Here is a 6982-nt window from a genome sequence, read left to right as displayed (position 1 = left end):
AAGCTGATCTGGTCTTCAGAGTCATGGTGCAGCCAGCACTGTGGCCTTGGTGTTGGGAGAGCTGTGAGAAATATGATTCGGGGGGTCTTTTGATGCCTGGACTGGAGAAGTTTGCCGGGGGGCGGGGGGGCGGGCGTGACTGACTAACTCCAGGAAAGAAAGATAGCGAGGTTTCCACCTTCTGCAGTTATGTACACATTTTTGTCCCCTGTTAAACATGATTTGTCTCTGTCAAGGCTTTGATCGATCAAAATCAAATCATTCTGTTGATAATCTGTCAATTTCTCCCTCCAGCCTGAAAAATGTTGTCACAAATATAAATGTATGGGGAAGGGGAAAGTCCATGTTGTAGTTCCAGACAACTGAGATCCAAATTTGGACCTGGTGTAAGTGGGACTAACTGCTCTTGAAGTTCATTCTTCCATGTCTGCATCTGATTCCTGTGGTGCTCTCCCTGTGAGTCAATTTTAATACTGAAATATTTTACTTCTAAGTACTGACTCCTACAGTTACACCATTCTGAATAAACAACCAGATGAGAGTTCAATTTCCTGCTAGTCATAAAACTTTTTAAATTAATTTTTTTTAAAAAAAATAACAAACCTGGGAATAGATGACTGTCAACTCATGAATCCTTCCAGCTTCATCTGTTAGCCGTGTGAAGACAGCTGCACCTTCAACTTAGAAGCCTGTAATTTGTTGGGCCATGTAGTAGCTCGCTCCGACAGCGTCTGTACATGGTAGCCATGGAGTGTTAGAACCCATCCCCAAAATCAGGAGACTCACAAGTGTGTTTTGGAACCCCTGTAGCATCCCTCCCTGTGCTTTCCAAGGTAATGGAGTGAAACTTGTCTCCTTCCTTTTCTAACTTCTGTTTCCTGTGGAAGGCCGGTGGGGGCTCAGAGGTAACTTAGCCCCAGACTGCTGCCTTTCTGCATGTCCTCTATTCCTGAAAACTGAGGCTGTGTGGGGATAATGATACTTGCCTCCCTCAGTGAAGTCCCTTGATCTACCGATGAAAAGCACTATCTGGACATGTGGTGGTGGTGGTACATCTTGTCTGAATGGCTTGGAGGGCAGTGCCACAGCTTGGACAATCACAATTCTCATTCTGTGGGGGCACTTCCAATTTTCAGATAATTATCTGGATAATAAGAATATATCTGTAAAGTTCACCTCTGTCTTGCTGGTGACAAGGACCAATCTCTAAAAGCAGCAGCAGAAAGCACTGTCACTGCACCTCAGTCCTGACGTGGAGCACTTCCTGCTAGTCCAGTCCTGAGGCCCAGCAACGTTTATTTTTTCCCACAGGGATGGATCAAAATCTGTTTATACTTTATCGCTTGGGCAGAGGATCCTCTTTTCCTACTGTTCTCTTGTAACTTTGTCTTTCAGATTTGCCCACTCCCACCTGCTCGTGGAAAGAATTAATCTGATGCAAATGGGAAGGTCTCACTCGGAGGTTGCCGTTCTTAATGTAACTGAAACTTAGAGCAGTGTAATAAATGTTAGTAAATTTTACAGATGTTTAATTAAAATTACCTAGATGTCTGTAGTATTCACCCGCTGTACAAAAGAGCTGAGAGATCTCTGTGACAGTAGGGAGCTGAGGGCCAGCTGCTGCCCTGAATTGCTTACCAATTTGCAATTTAAAATCAAAAATAAACACAGCCACAGTATTTGCTTAGGGATCTATGATCCTTGTTAGAGGACTAGGTTAGAAATGGGCTTGTTTGCTCCCACCAGCAATAAAGCACAGCTAATCAGCTTTGGCTTTTGCCCTGCGGTTTGGTGGAAGGGAACAGCTAGGCTGGGTTTGGTTCTCTCTGTTAGTGGAACTTGCGGAAAGTGTTAAAGGTGAAGTGCAAAGAAAAAAACATTTTCTCTTACTGTTTCTGTAAAGATGTAGAATTCCACAGTGGGGTTCTTGTATCCCTCTCTTTGCTGGAAGGACCTTGGTCAGATCCTTGGAGGATGAGAATAGTGGTTTGGCCCAAGGCTGCCCCTGGAGTGGAGCTGCCACTCTCCTAGCTGAGGGCAGAGCGGATGCTGAGTCTTTGGTTGTAGTGCAAGAGCTGTGGTTCACGTTGCAGCCTCATCACAATCTAGGTCCTCCAATAATATCCCCAAGGCCCTCCAGCAAACAGGAAGGGAAGACCTGCTATTTCTAACTAAAAATTCACATGTGTGCAGGGAAATCAGGGAGGGCAGGGCTGAATGGTGAGACAGTGTTTATTCCTTTTCTTTATTATGTATTAAGAGTAAAAACAACTGAAGGTGGCAGGGGAAGGCTAAGATGGCGAGACAGGCAAATGGTCTCCCATTTGTGTAGTAAAAAACTCCAGCACCCACCCTAAGCTAGGTCTATGCTGCTTATGTACTATGTATGTATCTTGTGAACCTTGTAACTGATACTTGTAATCTCTTATAACTCAAGCCTGATCGCAGATGTATAGTACCTTCCTCTTTAACTTGTGTAAACTTGATTTTAAACATTAGCTTTAATTTTTAAAATTTATTAGGAACATAGGGAACACCACATGAGACCAAACCAATGATCTTTCTAGTCCACTGGCCTGTCTCTGATGATGACAATGCACACTGCTTCAGAGGAAAATTACTTCCAGTCTCAACACACCTAAAAGGGCAATGTTATATTGCTGAAGTGGAGGAGGTGAGTTTCTTCCTGACATCAGCTGCTCATCAGTGTATGCCATGGAATGGGTGGATTAATAGCCTTTGTAATTGCTATCCTGTCATGTATCATTGCCAATGCTATTCTTAGTCAAAGAAACAACTAATCCTTGTTAGAATCTTACTTCAATAATTTCATGTGGTGGTGAGTTCCACAGGTTTATTATAGGCTACTAAGGAGTTCCATGAAGTAATTCTATTACTTGATGGTATGTGTAAAGAGCATCTGAAGTGTGTGTGCGTGTGTGTGCACACACACCATTTACATTCTTTTATAGAAATTGTATACACTGTCACATCCTTCATGTATGTGTATTTTGATGCCTGTGCTATCCCAGTAATCCAGCAGTAGGTATTCTGATGGATTATTCTGGAAGTAAATCTTCGTTAGATTGGGTGGGGCGGGAAAAGAGAGGATCTATATGCTAAGAGCTTGGGCATAAGGTATTGGAAATCCAGTCTCTTTCTGGAGAATCCCAAAGCACTTTACACACTTTCTAGACATTAAAACACACACATCTCAAAAGAATCCAACATCTAGGTGATGCTTGATTCAGTTGCACATGCTATAACCAATGCTGATTTCAGACCATGGAGCTAAATATTCCCTTCCCAAAATCTTCAGGCCCAGCAGCTTGTGCTCTGCTTGTTCCCTCTGCCTTTGATGCTGTAGTGGTTGGGAGACTGCTGCATTCTTGCTCTGTGTCCAGCATGGCTGAGTTTCTTTTTAGGTATTTCTTGCACATTCCTTCTCTGGTTGGTGAATATGAAAAAAAAAAAAATAGAGGTGTGTGCACCGCCTTATTAAAGATCAGCTAATTATGTGTGCATGGATTGGAGGGAGTATTTGGTTAGTGAGGATCCTATTGTCTCTTGAGACACAGCTGTTTTATATGCAAAAAAAAATTTGTACAGAGTTCAATTATCTCAAAATACTTTGTCAAAGGGAGAGGGATGAACAGAAATAGACAAGGGACCAAACATGTTTTCAGCAGGCAGAGGATGGTGTTGATATCTGGACAAGTTTGGATGAAATAACTCTAGAGGTATTTCGTGTATTGTAGTCTTGGGAGAAGGGTATGCTATTCTTTTAAGAAGCGCCTCTTTACAGCTGAATGGATTAGGAAGGGTACCTCTTAAAATAGGAATTGGTGAACTGGCTCTTTAAGTAGTGGCTGCCTGCTTTTGCAGGGAGAGAGGTACCAAGGTGCAGTCAAATAGCTCGGCTGATTCTGGAGAGAGAGAGTTATTGGGGTAACTTCCTTTTATAGTGAAGCCACTGGTGACATCTGGTTGCAGGGTGTAATTAGGGGGATGTCCCTCTTAAGCAGCAGTTGTGGACATCTGGTTGCCCAGGGCATGAGGAGGAACTGCCTCTTTAAAGATAAAACTTACAAAAAGTTGGGCTTGTACTTTATGAAATATAGAAACTAGAAGGGTTTTTAATTTATCAATTGCTTGTTTTATATTAGAAATTCAGGTCCTGGTCAGGATGGACAATTAACTTGACAGAAGTAGTGCAATGATATCTCAAGAGTTAAGAGTTAAAACAGCTATGATGAGAGGTAGGGAATCTTAGTCAGACTGCTTGAAATTCTTGGCATTTTTGTATTAACGTATCTAGTTTAGGGCTGTCAAGTGATTTAAAAAAAAAATTAATCTCGCTTAATTGTGCTATTAATAATAGAATACCATTTATGTAAATATTTTGGATATTTTCTATATTTTCAAATGTATTAATTTCAGTTACAACACAGAATACAAAGTGTACAGTGCTCACTTTATATTTTTATTACAAATATTTGCACTGTAATAAACCAAAAGAAATAGTATTTTTCACCTAATACAAGTACTGTAGTGAAATCTCTTTGTCATGAAAGTTGAATTTACAAATGTAGAATAATGTGGGTAACTCCACTTAGGGTAGCAGACTGTTTGTATATTGACTCCTTTAGGAATAACAGACCTAATATATCCAGACTGTCCAGAAGAGGGCTGGGGAAAATCCAGTAGTGAGAGTACATTGAAATAACCCTGCAACTAGTAACCAAGATGGCTGGACTGATGTGACTGGTGGCTTGCAAATAAGCTGCTGGAGTGAGGGCTGCTGGACCTAGGGTGACCAGGTGTCCAGTTTTGTCCTGGTGATGCTTCAACTGGACCACCCAGTTGAAAAGGAATCCTGACCGCTCCGGTCAGCACTGTTGACCAGGCCATTGAATGACCAGTTTGCGGTGCCACAGTGGGGCTGGCGGGCTCCCTACTAGTACCGTGCCGCTGCTCCCGAATCTGGAAGCAGACAGCATGTCCGGCTCCTAGCCTTAGGAGCTGCTAGGGGGGCTGCATGCTGCCCTGCCCTCAGGCACAGCTTCCATGGGCTGGGTCAGGGCAGGGGAGGAACTAGCGCCACACGCCAGCACTCAGCGGGCAGCTATTGAGGGGTGCCTCTCCTGCTGCTGCCCGGCCCTGTGCTCCTCCTGGGGGCTGGGCTCGAGCTGCAGCCTGTGCCCTGCTGTGAACTGCGGCCTGTCGCCCCATCGCTGGCACCCAGGAGTTGGAGGTATGTGTATCCCTGTCTTCCAATGCTGGGAATGGAGCTGCACCCCCCACCCTCCTCACTGCATCCCTCCCTGTCCCAACCCCCCGCACCCCCATCCCCCTCACTGCATCCCCTCTCCTTCCCTACCCGCTTCCTCACCCTGCTCTTGGCCTGGGCCTCTTTCCCTCCCCATCCTCTCTCCTCTACCCCCAGCCCCATCTTTTCCCCCCTCCAGCCCTCCTACAATTACAATAACTTTAGTGAACAAAAAGCATGAAGCTGGTTATGAAAAATGGGAAGAGGGGAGGGGAAAGAATCATAAAAAGCTTTGTGAAATTTTTCTTTCTTTTTTTTTTTTTTTTTTAAATGACCCTTTTTGACTATTTTGCTGCCCGCTCTCGTGTCCTGTACCCAATAAAGCCCCAGGGGCGGGGCGGGGCAAGGGGGTTGGGTTTTCTGGCACGAGAAAGCGGGCAGCCCGGGCTGGCCCAGCGCCGGGGCTAGAGGGGGAGGCTCGGGGCGCGACCTGCAGCCTGGGTGGGAGGAGCCCGCCCGCGAGCTCCAGCCGCGTGAGGCTCCCCTGGGGGGCAGGGCAGGGGTGGCCCGGCCCAACCTCCCAGGGGTCGGGCTCGAACCCTGGGATCCTCCCTTACGCGCCCTGGGCGCGTGAACACAAACCCGCCTCTGTCAGGCAGCCCAGGAAGCCAGGGGGCCCCATAACTTCACGCCGCTAGCTGGGGGCTGTGGGGGGGGGGGGTGTAGCGCGGGGGTAGGAGCCCCCGCCCCTTTAAGAGCCCCCGGGTGGGGAGGAGGGGGGAAGAGAGCGCGGGGAAGGAGGCGCTGCCCCTTTAAGAGCTCGCTGGTTAGGTCATCCTTTCGCTCCGCCCCCCCGGGCTGGGCGGGGCCTCGCGCGCTCTCTGCGCTTGCGCCGTGTTGCCTCCCCGAGAGACCCGGCCCCCACCTTCCCCCGGCTCGCGGCGCAGACACAGACACGGACGCCGGGCAGCGGCAGGGGCAGCCGGGGACCTACCGGGGGCGCGCGGCCGCGGCATGGGCTCGTGAGGGCCCCTCCCCTCCCCCCCGAGCGAGCCAGCGAGCGAGCGGGACAGAGCGGCCCCGCGGGGCGCGGCGGCGCCGGAGAGAGCCCGGCCCCGCCGCACGGTGAGCCGGGGCGCTGCGGGCGGGACGCGGCGCCGGCTGGCACCATAGGGCACCGGGTAGCACGGGGCTGGGCGCTACGCTGTAGCGGGGTGCTGGGGGGTGTAGAGTGGGGCTGGTTGGCACGGGGTAGAGTGGTGTTGCGTGGCACAATAGGGTGCTGGCTGGTAAGCTGCTGGGTAGTACGGGGTGGTGCTGTGTAGCACTGGTTGGCATGGTGCTGGGTGGTGCAGGATTGGCGTGGTGCGGAACAGTACGTGTGAAGGGGTGCTGGGTGGCACGGTGTGATGCTGGATGGCGTGGTGCTGGGGGGTACAGTGTGGTACTGGTTGGTGTGGCACAGGGTGCTGAGTTGCAAAATGTGATGTTGGAGACTCAGGGGCTGGGTGGCACGGTGTGTGTGGTACTGGGTTGGCCCTGAGTGGTAGCGATTGGCTCGTGGGGGTGACCCATGGCGTGGTGCCGGGTGACACTGAATTACATAGCCCGGTGCTCTGTGGCACAGCTTGGTTCTGAACTGCACTGAGCTGTGTATAGAGGCATGGGGCAGTGTGGCATGACAATGCTGAGTGGTCTGTGGAACAGGATGTA

At 48.9% G+C, this 6982-nt stretch overlaps 1 protein-coding gene and 1 long non-coding RNA gene across 5 annotated transcripts in view; both read left to right on the top strand.

Moving 5' to 3' along the window:
- The first annotated feature begins 200 nt into the window (after positions 1-200).
- LOC122465130 lies at positions 201-3516 on the top strand. Its single transcript, XR_006289717.1, has 2 exons — positions 201-1507; positions 2523-3516. It is a non-coding gene; the product is annotated as an uncharacterized LOC122465130 (long non-coding RNA).
- A 2635-nt stretch (positions 3517-6151) lies between these two features.
- The window catches only part of TMEM184B (transmembrane protein 184B), a 40657-nt gene continuing 39826 nt past the window's right edge, over positions 6152-6982 (top strand). For 2 of the 4 annotated variants that reach the window (XM_037881455.2, XM_037881452.2), the window contains exon 1: positions 6152-6394. The gene's annotated coding sequence lies outside the window, so the exon portion shown is untranslated. The remainder of the gene's footprint in view (positions 6395-6982) is intronic. The other 2 variants (XM_043543313.1, XM_037881460.2) reach the window with 1 other exon arrangement.

Source organism: Chelonia mydas, chromosome 1 (genome assembly GCF_015237465.2).
Source record: "Chelonia mydas isolate rCheMyd1 chromosome 1, rCheMyd1.pri.v2, whole genome shotgun sequence".
In the NCBI taxonomy this organism is placed as follows: domain Eukaryota; kingdom Metazoa; phylum Chordata; order Testudines; family Cheloniidae; genus Chelonia; species Chelonia mydas.
This window is presented reverse-complemented; position numbering and strand designations above follow the sequence as displayed.